General features: G+C 49.0%; 1 pseudogene; it reads right to left on the bottom strand.

Annotated features, from left to right (window-relative positions):
• Positions 1-12,635, bottom strand: part of LOC119279278 — a 39,995-nt pseudogene extending 27,360 nt beyond the window's left edge.
• Positions 12,636-14,791: the final 2,156 nt, after the last annotated feature.

Here is a 14,791-nt window from a genome sequence, read left to right as displayed (position 1 = left end):
AGCCCCCGAGTGGGAGGTGGACTCACCACTCGGTAGGATTTTACAAACTTAGGCGAGCACTGGGCTGCAGCTAAGCCCCCGAGTGGGAGGCGGACTCGCCACTCGGTAGGATTTTTACAAACTTAGGCGAGCACTGGGCTGTAGCTAAGCCCCCGAATGGGAGGCGGACTCGCCACTCGGTAGGATTTTATAAACTTAGGCGAGCACTGGGCAGCAGCTAAGCCCCCCGAGTGGGAGGCGGACTCGCCACTCGGTAGGATTTTATAACTTTATCTTAGGCGAAACAGGTTTGCTGCCAAGGCAATGCATACAGAAGAAATAAACAACAATCATTCGGAAGACTGTAAAATGATGTCTTTTGATAAACAAGCTAAGAGGTACTTCTTATTACATCTCATTAGTCTAAATATTTAAGAGTAAAAAGGACGGAGCAGTTTCGCGTTCCAGGCGTGTGGCTCATCTTTGTTGTGCTCGACGTTGAAGAGAGGATATGCTCCGTTGTGGAGCACCTTGGTGATGACGAAAGGGCCTTCCCAAGCGGGGGCGAGCTTGTGTGGCTTCTGCTGATCCACTCGGAGGACCAAGTCCCCTTCCTAGAATTCCCGACCCCTTACGTTCCTGGCGTGGAATCAACGTAGGTCTTGCTGATAAATGGTCGACCAGATCAAGGCCATCTCTCTTTCTTCCTCCAGGAGGTCGACTGCATCTTGTCGAGCTTGCTCTGCTTCCTCCTCTGAGAAGAGTTCGACTCGGGGAGCGTTGTGGAGCAAATCGCTCGGCAAAACGGCTTCGGCTCCGTAGACTAAGAAGAATGGAGTCCGTCCAGTCGACCGATTGGGAGTTGTCCTCAGCCCCCACAGCACTGATAGGAGCTCATCGACCCAAGCTCCAGCCGCGTGCTTGAGGTCGCGCATTAACCGAGGCTTCAATCCTTTGAGAATCAATCCATTCGCCCGCTCAGTCTGTCCATTCGATTGAGGGTGGGCAACCAAAGCGTAATCGACCCTCGTGCCTTGGGAAGTGCAAAAGGTTCTGAATTCGTCGGAGTCGAAGTTCGACCCATTATCTGTGATGATGTTGTGTGGTACACCATATCTGAATATCAACTCTCTAATAAAACTCACAGCAGTGCTGTCACGCCCAATATGCGACACTATTCTAAAGAGACTCGAAGGTCCCACCAAGGATAGAACCGCATATTGAAACGCTTTTGCAAGGTGGATATCATTATATCAACATTACAAATAGATGGGGATACATACAAAAGGCATACAATGCCACACGAATACAACATCATCATACATAAGAGCATCATCTGACTATGGATGAAACACAAACAGAAACTCAAACGACATCCACCCTGCTAGCCCAGGCTGCCGACCTGGAACCTATCCCCTGATCGAAGAAGAAGCAGAAGAAGAACTCCAGAACAAGCAAACATCGCTCACGCGTCATGATCATCGCATAAACCTGTACCTGCAACTGTTGTTGTAGTAATCTGTGAGCCACGAGGACTCAGCAATCCCATTACCATGGGTATCAAGACTAGCAAAGCTTAAAGGGAAAGGAAGGGCTAAAGTGGTGAGGCTGCAGCAGCGACTAAGCATATATGGTGGCTAACATACGCAAATAAGAGCGAGAAGAGAGCAAGCGGAACAGTCGTGAAACTAGCAATGATCAAGAAGTGATCCTGAACTCCTACTTACGTCAATCATAACCCAAAACCGTGTTCACTTCCCGGACTCCGCCGAAAAGAGACCATCACGGCTACACACGCGGTTGATGCATTTTAATTCGTATCTGGTGTCAAGTTATCTACAACCGGACATTAACAAATTCCCATCTGCCTATAACCACAGGCACGGCTTTCGAAAGATTATACCCTGCAGGGGTGTCCCAACTTAGCCCATGATAAGCTCTCGCGATCAATCAAGGATATACCTTCTCCTAGGAAGACCCGATCAGACTCGGAATCCCGCTTTACAAGACATTTCGACAATGGTAAAACAAGACCGGCAAGACCGCCCGATGCACCGACAATCCCGATAGGAGCTTCACATATCTCGTTCTCAGGGCAACACCGGGTAGGTCAGCCTACGAGTAAAACCAGCCCTCGAGTTGCCCCGAGGTGGCCTCGCAGTCTGCCCGATTCGGACCAACACTTAGACAAGCACTGGCCCGGGGGGGGGGCTAAAATAAAGATGACCCTTGGGTTAATTACTCCCAAGGGAAATATAGGTGGTGGTGAGGCAAATGGTAAAACCAAGGTTGGGCCTTGCTGGAGGAGTTTGATTCAAAGCGAACTGTCAAGGGGGTCCCATAAATCACCCAACCGCATAAGGAACGCAAAATCCGAGAACATAACACCGATATGACGGAAACTAGGGCGGCAAGAGTGGAACAAAACACCAGGCATAAGGCCGAGTCTTCCACCCTTTACCAAGTATATAGATGCATTAATTAAATAAGAGATATTGTGATATCCCAACATAAACCTGTCCATCATGGGGCAATCTTCAACTTCACCTGCAACTAACAACGCTATAAGAGGGGTTGAGCAAAGCGGTAACATAGCCAAACAATGGTTTGCTAGGAAGGGTGTCAAAGGTTAGAGGTTCATGGCAATTTGGGAGGCTTGAGGAGCAAAAGATAGGTAACGCAGCATAGCGATAGAACGAAGCAACTAGCATAGCAATGATAGTAGTGAGATCCAGGGTAGCGGTCATCTTGCCTGAAATCCTGCAAGGAAGAAGAACGAGTCCATGAAGAAGATGAACGGATGAAGCCGAACCAAGCGTAGACGAACGAATCCTCGCGATCGCAACGATACGGGAACTATCGAAAAGAAGCACACAACATGGTAAACACACCACACATATACAAGACATGATGCACAACCAAGCATGATGCATGACAAGGCTACATGAAACTACTCATGGCAAGAGATGAAGCAAACAAGAGCAACACATCAAGGCAAGTTTAAATGAGGCCGGGAACAACATATAACAATTCCGGTAAGTCCTCATATGCATATTTCAAAATTGGTCCAGATCTGAATAAACCTTATGTTCAAGTTGTTAAACAGCGAGTTAAGATGCACCAAGATGATCTACACGAAATTCTAGTCAAGTTACATGTAAAGTTTATTTAGTTCGGAGCTACGGCCTAGAAGATATGAGCAAAACAAGTTAAACATGGCATTGATGCAAAATGCACCCAAACATCAAGCAAACACCTCAAAACAAGGATGCAACATGATAATATGAAACTACATGCAATTCTAAGCAAGTTTCATATAGAGCACACTCAAAACGGAGCAACGGTACAACACACACACATGAAACAAGTTATAGCAACAATCTGTCCAAAATAGCAACTAGGCATCTTGCGAGCATCAAAACAATATGCTACATCATCTCAACATGAAAAAAAAAGACATGGGCATGATGTACAGGTAAAGCATAACAAAACATGAACACTGAGCTATCTCCAGAAATCACTAAAACATGCTCAAACACACATGGCAAGATTGCAAATAATAACAGTTCAGACTTTGCAGAAAATAACATCAGGTTGCAATGTTTAGAGCTATCAAACAACATGCTACAGGAACTTATCATGGCAAACAAAGGCATGGAATGAACCTACTAATTGCATAGAACAAGAGTCCCTTACTGACCATGAGCCAAAAGGATCAGAAAATATGATGGCACCCATGTAAACATGGCAAGTTATAATACAGATTCAAACATGGCAGAAACAGAATTATGAAGGCATGTTGGTGATCTTGTACCACTCACCACAGAGAAATATATGGCATGGCAAGGAAACCAACAGTAATAAGACATGTTTGTGAAGCTAAGCATGGCAAGATCAAGTTCATAGGGTGCATGGAACATTAGCAACAATCATGGCAACAACTGAACTTAATGTTAACAGGCTGACAGCAACATTATTTAGCAACTTTGGAGCAAGATTACAACAATCTACAGCAAGGTATAATTGCAACCAGGCGCATGGATGGATAGAGCATAACAGGTATAACAAAACACCCTTAGTGAACATCTCCAGATTATGCATAGAATGATTTGTAGAAGCAGGTTTACATAGCATCACGAAATAACAGATTCAGCCTAGCAAAACAGCAACAGCAAGTACCCTACTTAACAAGCTCGATTCACTCACCGCAAGTCATTGCATGACAATATAAGCATAGCATCAGCAATAAGACATGTTTATAAAACAAACCAAGGCAAGAACAAGTTCATAGCATGCAAGGATCAACTACAACAACCTTGGCAAAATTGAATAACATGTAAACAATCTGCCAGGAAACATTTTGTAGCAAAAGTAGAGCAAGAAAGTGACATGCTAGACTACTTCATAATTGCAAACAGGGGCATGAATGGATAGAGGACAACCATATGTTCAAAACATACTTACTGAAGAATCTCAAAATATGCATGGATCTCTCTGTAGCATCAAATTTACATGGCATCAAAATAACAGCAGAACAGGGACTAAAATCAGCAACATCGCGAAGCCTAGTTTGCATGCTTGTGCTAGTCACCACATTGATCACAAAAATACATGGTAAGCACCTCTGTAAGGAAGACATGTCATAGTTCAAAACACATGTAGACATCAACCTCATAGGATGCACACATCAAACATGGCAAAAATGACAAAAGAGCAAGTTTTGTTAAGAAACAGGAACTAACATTATGAAGCACTCTTGCAACGATGATTCAGGCATCAAGATGAGCTCAAATGAACATGATGCAATGGAATGAAATGAAGTACTTGTTGAGACGAACAATTTGACATATTACACGCACGAAACGGAGCAGTATGAATGGAGATGTGATGCGATGAACATGGCGTGATAATGCAAAATATTTCGGGGACTTAGCCGTTTTTCACCTCGCGAAAAAAACTGGCAGGTCGGGGAAGCTCCATTCCTCGTACAGAGCAGCCATGGCGGAAGTCAACGCCGATGTGGAGGGGGCTGGGACTCCGGTGGGCGTCGGGAAGGCCCTGAATGGGTAGATCGGGCACGGGGCAACCCATTCCCAGCGTTGAGGCGGCTTGGGGCGGCGCGAGCGCGGAGATCGGGGCGACCATGGAAGCTCCTGGTACAAGGAGAGAGAGAGAGCTGCGTGAGGGAGAGAGAGCTGCGCGAGGGTGAGAGCAAACAGAAGAAGGAGAGACACGAGGGCACGGGAGGCGGGGCCTGGCCTGCTTGAGGTCTCCGGCGAGATCCTGGAGCAGCTCTGGCGAGCAGCGGCGGAGAAGATGACCGGTGGCAGGGGCTAGATCGGGAGGCCAAGCACGTGCGCTCGGGTGTGCGGGATCAGGCGGCTCCGGGCGGATCCGGGCCCGACGCGGGCTCCAGATGGGCTTCGCGGGCCGACGGCGGCGGGAGGAGAGAGAGGAGGCGCGGGGGACACGTGGCGCGTCAGGATTGGGCAAGGAGGCGGCGGAGGACACGTCTGGTGCGGAGGCGGACACGTCCGGTGGCGGGAAGGAGTTTGGCTAGGGTTGGACTGCGAGATTTTTGGGAAGAGCACATATTTATAGGTAGAGGGAGCTAGGAGAGTCCAAATGAGGATCGGTTTTCGCCCATACGATCATGATCGAACGACCGAGAGCATGGAGGGGAGTTTGCTGGGTTAGTAGGCTGATTTAGAGGGGTGCTGGGCTGCAAGAGAAAAGGGGGTTTTGCGGTTACCCGGTTAACCGTTGGAGCATCAAACAACCTCCAAATGACACGGAACTTGACAGGCGGTCTACCAGTGCTATACCAAGGCCGCTTAGCAAACCTCGGGCCATTCCGAGAAAGTTTAACACCCGCACACAACGATAGATAAAAGGATACGTCGGGGAACATAGGAGTGCCGGATCGCGAAATGGACAACGGGGAAAATGCTCGAATGCATGAGACGAACACGTACGCAATGCAATGCACATGATGATATGATAAAATGCAACACGCAAGCAAATGACATGGCAACAACGTTGAATAACTGGCAGACACCTGGCGCATCGAATCCGGGGCGTTACAAGTGCTTGCTTCAAGGTTTTTGATGGGCTTGGCTTCGATCCACTTAGTAAACTTGTCGACTGCTACCAGCACATGGGTAAATCCGCTCCTGCCGATCCTCAGAGGTCCAACCATGTCCAATCCCCAAATGGCAAAAGGCCAGACGAGTGGAATAGTCTTTAGAGTTGATGCGGGTTTGTGTGACATATTGGAGTAAAACTGACACCCTTCAGACTTATCCACTATCTCCTTTGCCATCTCGTTGGCGTACGGCCAATAAAATCCGGCTCGGAATGCTTTGGCCACGATGGTCCGAGAAGACGCATGGTGACCACAGGTCCTCGAGTGAATATCATTGAGAATCATTCGGCCTTCTTCTGGCGTGATGCACTTCTGGCAAACCCCAGTCGCACTTTCTCTGAACAACTGTCCCTTTATTACAGTAAAGGCTTTAGACCGTCGGACAATCTGTCGAGCCTCTTCCTCATCCTTTGGGAGTTCCTTCCTAAGAATGTAAGCGATGTATGGCACTATCCAGTCGGGAGTGATGACCAAAACCTCCATCACTAAATCGACCACGGCTAGGATTTCAACTTCAGTCGGATTTGTGGGACTCTTGGGCTGCGGTGACTCCAAGGTGAAAGGATCTTCCTGAACTGAAGGTGAATGAATATGTTCCAGAAACACGTTTCAGGGAATGGCCTCTCTCTTTGAACCTATCTTGGCTAACTCATCTGCAGCTTGACTTTTCAGTCAGGGAATGTGGTGGAGCTCCAACCCTTCAAACCTCTTCTCCGGCTTTCTCACCGCGTTGGAGTAACCAGTCATGGCTGGGCTCCTGACATCCCATTCCTTCATCATTTGGTTAACCACCAAATCTGAGTCGCCTTAGACCACAAGGCGACGGACGCCAAGTGATATGGCCATACGCAACCCGTATAGGAGTGCTTCGTATTCGGCTTCGTTATTGGAGCAATCAAAATGAATCTGGAGAACATAACTGAGCCTGTCTCCACGGGGGGATACCAACACTACTCCAGCGCCTGAACCATTCAGCATGTTGGAGCCATCAAAGAACATAGTCCAATGCTCCGAGTGAACTTGAGTCGGCAATTGCTGCTCAATCCACTCGGCAAGGAAATCTGCAATTGCTTGGGACTTGATGGCCTTCTTTGCCTCGAACTTGATATCTAATGGAAGGAGTTCAATCACCCATTTTGCTACTCGACCGGTGGCGTCTCTGTTATTCAGAATTTCAGATAGTGGTGCGCCACTGACGACTGTAATGGAGTGGTCAGAGAAATAGTGCACGACTTTCTTCATGGTCATGTATATTCCATATACAAGCTTCTGATAATGTGGGTATCGTTGCTTGGATGGAGTCAAAACTTCAGAGAGATAATAGACCGGGCGTTGAACCTTGTAAGCTTTTCCTTCTTCTTCTCGCTCGACCGTGAGTACTGTGCTGACAACTTGTCTAGTGGCAGCAATATAAAGCAGTAAAGGCTCTTTGCTGATTGGTGCGACGAGCACCGGCTGGGTGGAAAGCAGGGTTTTGAGCTCTGCAAACGCTGTGTCAGCTTCATCAGTCCACTCGAACTTATCAGACTTCTTCATTAGTCGGTAAAGAGGCAAGGCCTTTTCACCGAGACAAGAAATGAATCGACTCAGGGCGGCCAGACAACCAGTCAGCTTCTGAACGTCATGCACTCGCACGGGGCGTTTCATTCGAAGGATGGTATCAACTTTTTCTGGATTGGCGTCGATCCCTCGTTCGAAAACGAGAAAACCGAGTAACTTTCCTCTTGGAACTCCGAACGTGATTTTTGACGGATTAAGCTTGATATCGTACCTCCTCGGGTTGGCAAAGGTTTCTGCAAGGTCAGTCAATAGGTTGGAACCTTTGCAAGACTTGACCACAATGTCGTCCATGTATGCTTCCACATTCCGACTGATTTGAGTGAGCAGGCACTTCTGAATCATTCTCATGAATGTGGCTCCGGCATTTTTCAAATCGAAAGGCATGGTAACATAGCAAAAGCAGCCAAATGGGGTGATGAAGGCTATTTTTATTTCATCGGGACCATACAGTCGGATCTGATGGTATCCGGAATACGCATCTAGGAAAGACAAACGCTCGCACCCCGCAGTCGAGTCGACAATCTGATCGATGCGAGGGAGAGGGAAGTGATCTTTCGGGCAGGCCCGATTGATATGCTTGAAATTGATGCACATACGAAGTGAATCATCCTTCTTGGGAACCATGACTACATTGGCTAACCACTCGGAGTGGTAGATTTCACGGATGAACTCTGCTGCCAACAGTCGAGCCACTTCTTCGCCAATTGCTTTCCTCTTCTGCACGGCGGACCATCGAAGATGCTCTTTGACGGGTTTTACTTTGGGGTAGACACACAAACGATGCTCATCCAGTCCCCTGGGTACACCTAGCATGTCAGAGGGTTTCCATGCGAAGATGTCCCAGTTCTCACGGAGGAACTGGATGAGTGCTTCTTCCTATTTGCTGTCGAGCGTCGTTGAAATATGAGTCGGCGCAGCATTGGGATCGGTCGGGTGAATATGAATACGCTTCATTTTACCAGTCGACTGAAATGCAGAGTCCGTAGCGGGCTTCTTGGCTCGGAGCAAATCACTCGGATCTGCACTCTTCTGATACTCTTGCAATTCGACTGCTGCCATCTGAGCATTGGCGATTTAGGAACCTTTCTGAAAGCATTCCTCCGCCTTCTGCCGATTGCCAGTTACTGTGATCACACCTTTGGGGCCAGGCATCTTCAACTTGAGGTACACATAACATGGTCGAGCCATAAAACGTGCATAGGCTGGCCTACCCAAAATGGCATGATAGGCGCTCTGGAAATCCACGACTTCAAATGTCAACTTCTCCTTACGGTAATGCTTGGAATCACCGAAAACCACGTCAAGGGCGATCTGTACGAGTGATTCCAGGGATAACACCGTGGAAACTCATGTTGCTCTCACTAAGTTTGGACATCGGAATGCCCATCCCCTTCAAGGTTTCAGCGTAAAGGATGTTCAGGCCACTGTCACCATCCATCAGTACTTTGGTCAGTCGAGTGCCCCCAACCATAGGGTCGACCACCAGTGCTTGCCTCCCAGGGGTGGCCACACGAGCGGGATGGTCCGACTGGTCAAATGTTATCGCTGTCTGAGACCATCTCAGATAGGTGGTCTTCTCTGCAGGGGCGACCATGTTCACTTCTCTGTTGATGACCTTCAATCAACTCTTGCTTTCAACATCAGCAAAAATCATATGAGTGGAATTAACTTTGGGATAACCGTCATCTTCCTCTTCATCTTCCTCCTTGTCCGACTCATTTTCTTTCTCATTGGGTGGTTTGTCTCGGAATTGTTGGATTAGGAGTCGACACTGCCGAGTGGTATGCTTCGGGTAAATCAGATTACCTTCCTCATATTTCTTCGTGTGGATGTGGCATGGTAAATCCAGCACATCGTTTCCTTCTTTATCCTTCACCTTCTTAGGGGGCCAGGGGCCCTTAGGTTTTCCCTTAAACTTTCCTTGATTCACTGCTACAATCTCTCCAGGAGCTGTTGGCTCGGCTTTACGCTTCTGCTTCCGACTGGAGTTACCTCCACCGGCGTCTTGGCCGACTGGTTTGCTCTTCCCGCTACGGAGTCGATCCTCTTCTTCTCCATTAGCATACCGGGTGGCTATCTCCATCATCCGAGCCAGAGTCATATCTCCAGTCCGACCGAATTTCAAGACCAACTCCCTGTACTTGACGCCTTCCTTGAAGGCACATATAGCTTGATGCTCTGAACATTCTCGACGGTGTGATGCAAAGTGGACCATCTCTGGATGAACTCCCTCAAAGTCTCATTCGGATTCTGCACACAATGCTGCAGCTCGGGCAAACCTGCTGGTCGCTTGCACGTGCCCCCGAAAGTTCTCACGAACACTCGGGATAGCTCTTCCCAACTGTGAATACTGCCTGGAGACAACTGAGTTAGCCACGCTCGGGCCGACCCCTCCAACATAAGAGGGAGATGCTTCATCGCTATCTCGTCGTTGCCGCCCCCAATCTGCACAGCCACTCAGTAATCTTCAAGCCAAGTTTCCGGCTTGGATTCACCGGTGAACTTACTGACCCCGGACGCCAGCCTGAAGTTGGGTGGAATCATTGTTGCTCTGATGGCTCCGCTAAAACACTCGGGACCAGAAACATGCACTCGACTGCCACTTGGATGGTCTCTGCCTGGGTCTTCTCTGTGCGCCCTGTTTCGGTCAACCAGGCCTTGAACAAGGATAGATCTCGCGTCAAAGCCTGGTTCCCTTGGGTCGACTGAAGCTTTGCGCTCACCACTATGATGGCGCATGTCATCGTTCCGCCGAGGCACATACAACGCACTCCTCGGGGGAGGCGTGGGTCCTCGACAACGATTGTCACGGTCGAGTGGATGATCATATTGCCTACGCTCTTCACGCCACGGAGGTAATCTGGGGCTGTGAGCCGACTGAATCGTGTCCGCAGCAACGGATCTGCTGTGAATCATGTTTCGCGACTGAGATACTGCTGTATTCTGCTCTCCTGCCGCCCTGAGCAGGGCCTAGATTTGCATCAACCCTCTGCCAGCCTCTGACTGGGAGGGTTGGATCGACTCTGCTATGTGGGTTGCGGCTGTGAGATTCTGAATCGGAGTGCGGTATACCATAGGTAGAGGCGGAAAGAGTTGTCGTCGACTGGACTCATGGATCCGCTCCTGAGTGCGCTCGTCAAGAGCCCGCTGGAGGTTATCTAGTCGAGTGCGCTCAGCCAGGTTAGCTAAGCGCACCTCCTCCAAGGCCCGAGCCTCGGGGGTTTCCCCTACGATGGGCATGTGGAGTGCATCCATGTTGCGGCGACGAAGTTCTTCCCTCTGCTGAGAAGAAAGAGGTTCGGGTCGGTATTCCTCCTGGGCGTGCGACGGATCGCCGCCTCCGTCTTCGCCGCCCTCACAGCGGAAACCAGGTGGCCTGTGAGGCCCATCGACCATTAAGACTTCGGCCGCAGGGTCGCTGCTATCACATTCGGATGCGGTCTCCGCGGAGCCAGTCGACAGATCGAACAGGCCGTGGAGAGTTTCGTCGGGCTCGATTGCCGCGACTTGATGGGTGGTCGATTGCTGAGCCACCACGTGTTTCACCCACAGCTGAAGCCGCGATCGACCAGATCATTTGCGGCGGTGGACAGCGGGAGGGGAAACCGCCATTGGAGCTGACTGGTATTGAGTCGACGGCTACCGAAGAAGAACGCCTCGAGCGCACGCGCAGAAGTGCGTCGCTCCTTGGACGGGGAGCGCCTCAGTGTCCAGGGGAGCTTCTTGGAGCCACGCGGAGTCGTCGGCGACGAAAACGAGCGCGCCGAGACGGATCTCGCGGCCCTCAGCCAATCCGCTGCCGGAAACCATGATGATGGTGATCGGAAAAACTTGCAACTTCACCAATAAGTTGCTAAGACACCTGCCCCACGGTGGGTGCCAACTGTCGTGGTTCTAAGCCTGACAGTAGAAAGGGGGGTAGGTATGGAGAGGCAAGATTCTAGCTATGGTGAAGATGTACACACGAGATTTACGAGTTCAGGCCCTTCTCCGAGAAAGTAATAGCCCTACGTCTCGGTGCCCGGAGGCGGTCGATTAGATTATGTGTGTTGTATTACAGAGAGTGCGAACCCTTGTGCCAGAGGAGGGGGGTGGCTTATATAGAGTACGCCAGGACCCCAGCCTGCCTCCATTACAAGGGAACTAATGTACATAAAGTAAGGGGCGTTACTGGTAATGCCAGCATTAAGTACTCTTAAATGCCCATGAAGACTAAGGAATGAATATCTGGCCGTTGCGCGTCCTACCGACTCCTGGTATTTGACGTAGTCGAGTGGTTCCCATACGGTCGAGTGAAGGCAGAGAATTCTGGTCGAGTGATTCTATCGTCGAGTGGATTCTTGGTCTTCTCATCTTCTGGGGTATTGACCTTGGGTAGGGTGTGTAGGTCAGGCCTATGACCCTACCCCAGGTCTGTATCCTCATCAAGCACCCCTTCTCCACCCTGCTCGCCGCTCGCCCTAGCTGCGCTGCGCCGCTCGCCGGTCTCCCGGCGCTTACCCTGGTCGCGTGCCCTGCCGTCGTCGCGAGCCCTCGCTGCGCCGCGTTGCTAGCCGGTCTCCCGGCGCTTACCCTGGTCGCGCGCCTGGCCACCGCCGCCGCCGCCCCTGGTCGCGCGCCCGGTCGCGGGCTAGATCCGCGCGGAGGTGAGTGCCCCTCCTCCTACGCATCACGCCCTTCCTCCTCCACCGCTGCTCCCCGATTTGGCGCGAGGGGCACGGCGAGCTGGCGCGAGTGGGTGAGCGGGGGCGCGGCGAGCTGCTGACTTGGGTGCCCGCGCCGGAGACGGCGACTGCGCGGAGGCCACGGCCAGCAGCACAGGAGCTCGTCCCTCTCCTCTCCCACAGGTGACGCTCGTCCAGGCCGCGCCTCGACGCGCCCAGCAGGCGACGCTCTTCCCGGCCACGCCTGCGTCGCACAGGAGCTCGTCCCTCTCCCCTTCGACGCTCATCTCCGCAGGCGCCACTCATCCAGGCCGTGTCTCACCGTGCCCGGCAGGCGCCGCTCGTCCTGACCTCGCCTCGCGCCCGTGCCGGGCCTGTGCCGCTGCAGTCGCTGGCCGTCTAGCCTCTGCCAACCCCGCTGCCTGCTACGTGTTCGATGAAATGCCAGGACAGACATGGCAAAAATGCGTCAAGCCATCCGTTGGGCGCACATGCAGACCCAAATCAAAAAGCGGACGCGAACGTCCGTTTGGCCGACCCAAACGGACAAAAAAGGACAAAACGCATGTCCGTTTGGGTCGGCCTGTTGGAGTTGCTCTAATAAAGGATGCAACTATGCCGCGACGGATCGACGTTTTCAAATTGTTCGGAAACAAGAAAGGCGAGCGAATACTAGATCTTTAACTATGTATAAAAAAATCAATTTCTAGTTTAAATCATTAATTGGATGTTCTTCCTTTTAGTTGTTGTGCTTCAACTCCATGGATGTGCAAGGAAATAGTGGTCTGTCGATTCGGATCCTCTGGTACCCATGCTAACCTGTGTTCTGCAGCTGAGAATTCAGGAAAACGCCTCACAGTAAATAATTAAGGGATCCTTGTATTGCCTCAGGCTCAGCTGAGAATCCAGAAAACCTGCAGCTGGCGTCACTTTATTGTTAGCATGAACTAGCAATGGCCAAAGGAATTTCCAAGATTTGTTTAGGATAAAGATACACCACGAAATGGGTTGCTGCTAGGTCTCTTTTCGGTATCGCTCACTCCACTATGTTTTTTTGTTTTGCTAAATCGCCATCGATTGAGTGTGACGTTGGCTTCCTATGTTGTATTTATCTCATTCAAAAGTAGAAAACAAGAAGAAAAAAAGAAGTTCAAGGATTCAGTGCCAAGGTGCATCTCCACCTACGTGTGCACAGTAAATTTAAATAAAATACAAAAGAAAATGAAACTTTTACCATCAAAGACGCTCGAATGCGCGTTGTGCGTGCAAAATGCAGTGGCAAAAAGACAAAAATTGATTGTGAAAAAAACTTTGAGAAAGAACACTATTTGGACCCGATTGTTTTTCCTAGAGGTCCTCAAATGCCCCAACACTGCGAAAATTTGCATGCTCTTTGTACTCCTGAGCAGCTTTGATGCCAAACAAATATCAGATTTTTTAAAAATTATTCTACTAATTTTTTTTAATTTACTTTTCATCAGATGTAGACGGGCCTAGGCGCAGACCTGAATTACAGGAAATAAACATCAAAATTTCAAATCTATTGGGCTTGCACTGCTAGTGGATATTGCTCTGCGAAACGTCTCCATGTTTGAACGGGGTCATGTACTAATAAGTTACTATACTAAAGCCGGAAGCATTTCTTTTTTCTTATTTTTTGGATTTTTTTTTGCACTTCTATTATTCATTTCACTAGTAGAAAAACACACATTAGTCCCGGTTCGTAAGGGCCTTTAGTCCCGGTTCATGAACCGGAACTAATGGGTCGTTATTAATACCTCCACCCATTAGTCCCGGTTCAAACTCGAACCGGGACAGATGTGCCTCCACGTGGCCGGTCCACCGAGCCCAGTCAGAGGGGCCTTTGGTCCCGGTTGGTGGCTCCAACCGGAACCAAAAGTTCATGTTATTTTTACAAATGTGGCTGCTTTAGGGGTTTTGGGGGTTATTTTTAGGTTGTTATTAGCTAGCTAATAGAGAGAAGTGTCCTCTCTTGTATCTTCGTCCTTGGTTTATCAACGCTGCTGCTATGTTCATTTCACCCGCTGATATAACATGCTCATGCATGCGCATCATACATCATCATATATAATAACGAGCATTGCGCCTCTTTTTTATTTTTAATGACTTATTTTTAATAGTTGTGATTAACTTAACTAAAAAATGAGCATAGATGCTTATTTTTAATGACTTATTATAACTCAGAAATAAAAAGAAAAAAATAAATATAGCAGAAAAGAAAAAAAGCTATATAAAAAACTACTCAGAAATAAATAGAAGCGAAAGCAGTTGTGATTAATTTACATAAAAAATGAGCATAGATTCTTATTTTTAATGACTTATTGCAATTCAGAAAAAAATAGAAGAAAAAATAGTTGTGATTAACTTAACTAAAAAATTAGCATAGATGCTTATTTTTAATGACTTGTTACAACTCAGAAAT

This window comes from Triticum dicoccoides, chromosome 3B (genome assembly GCF_002162155.2).
Source record: "Triticum dicoccoides isolate Atlit2015 ecotype Zavitan chromosome 3B, WEW_v2.0, whole genome shotgun sequence".
NCBI classification, from domain to species: Eukaryota; Viridiplantae; Streptophyta; class Magnoliopsida; order Poales; family Poaceae; genus Triticum; species Triticum dicoccoides.
Note: the sequence above shows the minus strand (reverse complement) of the source record. Positions and strands in the feature narration are given on the sequence as shown.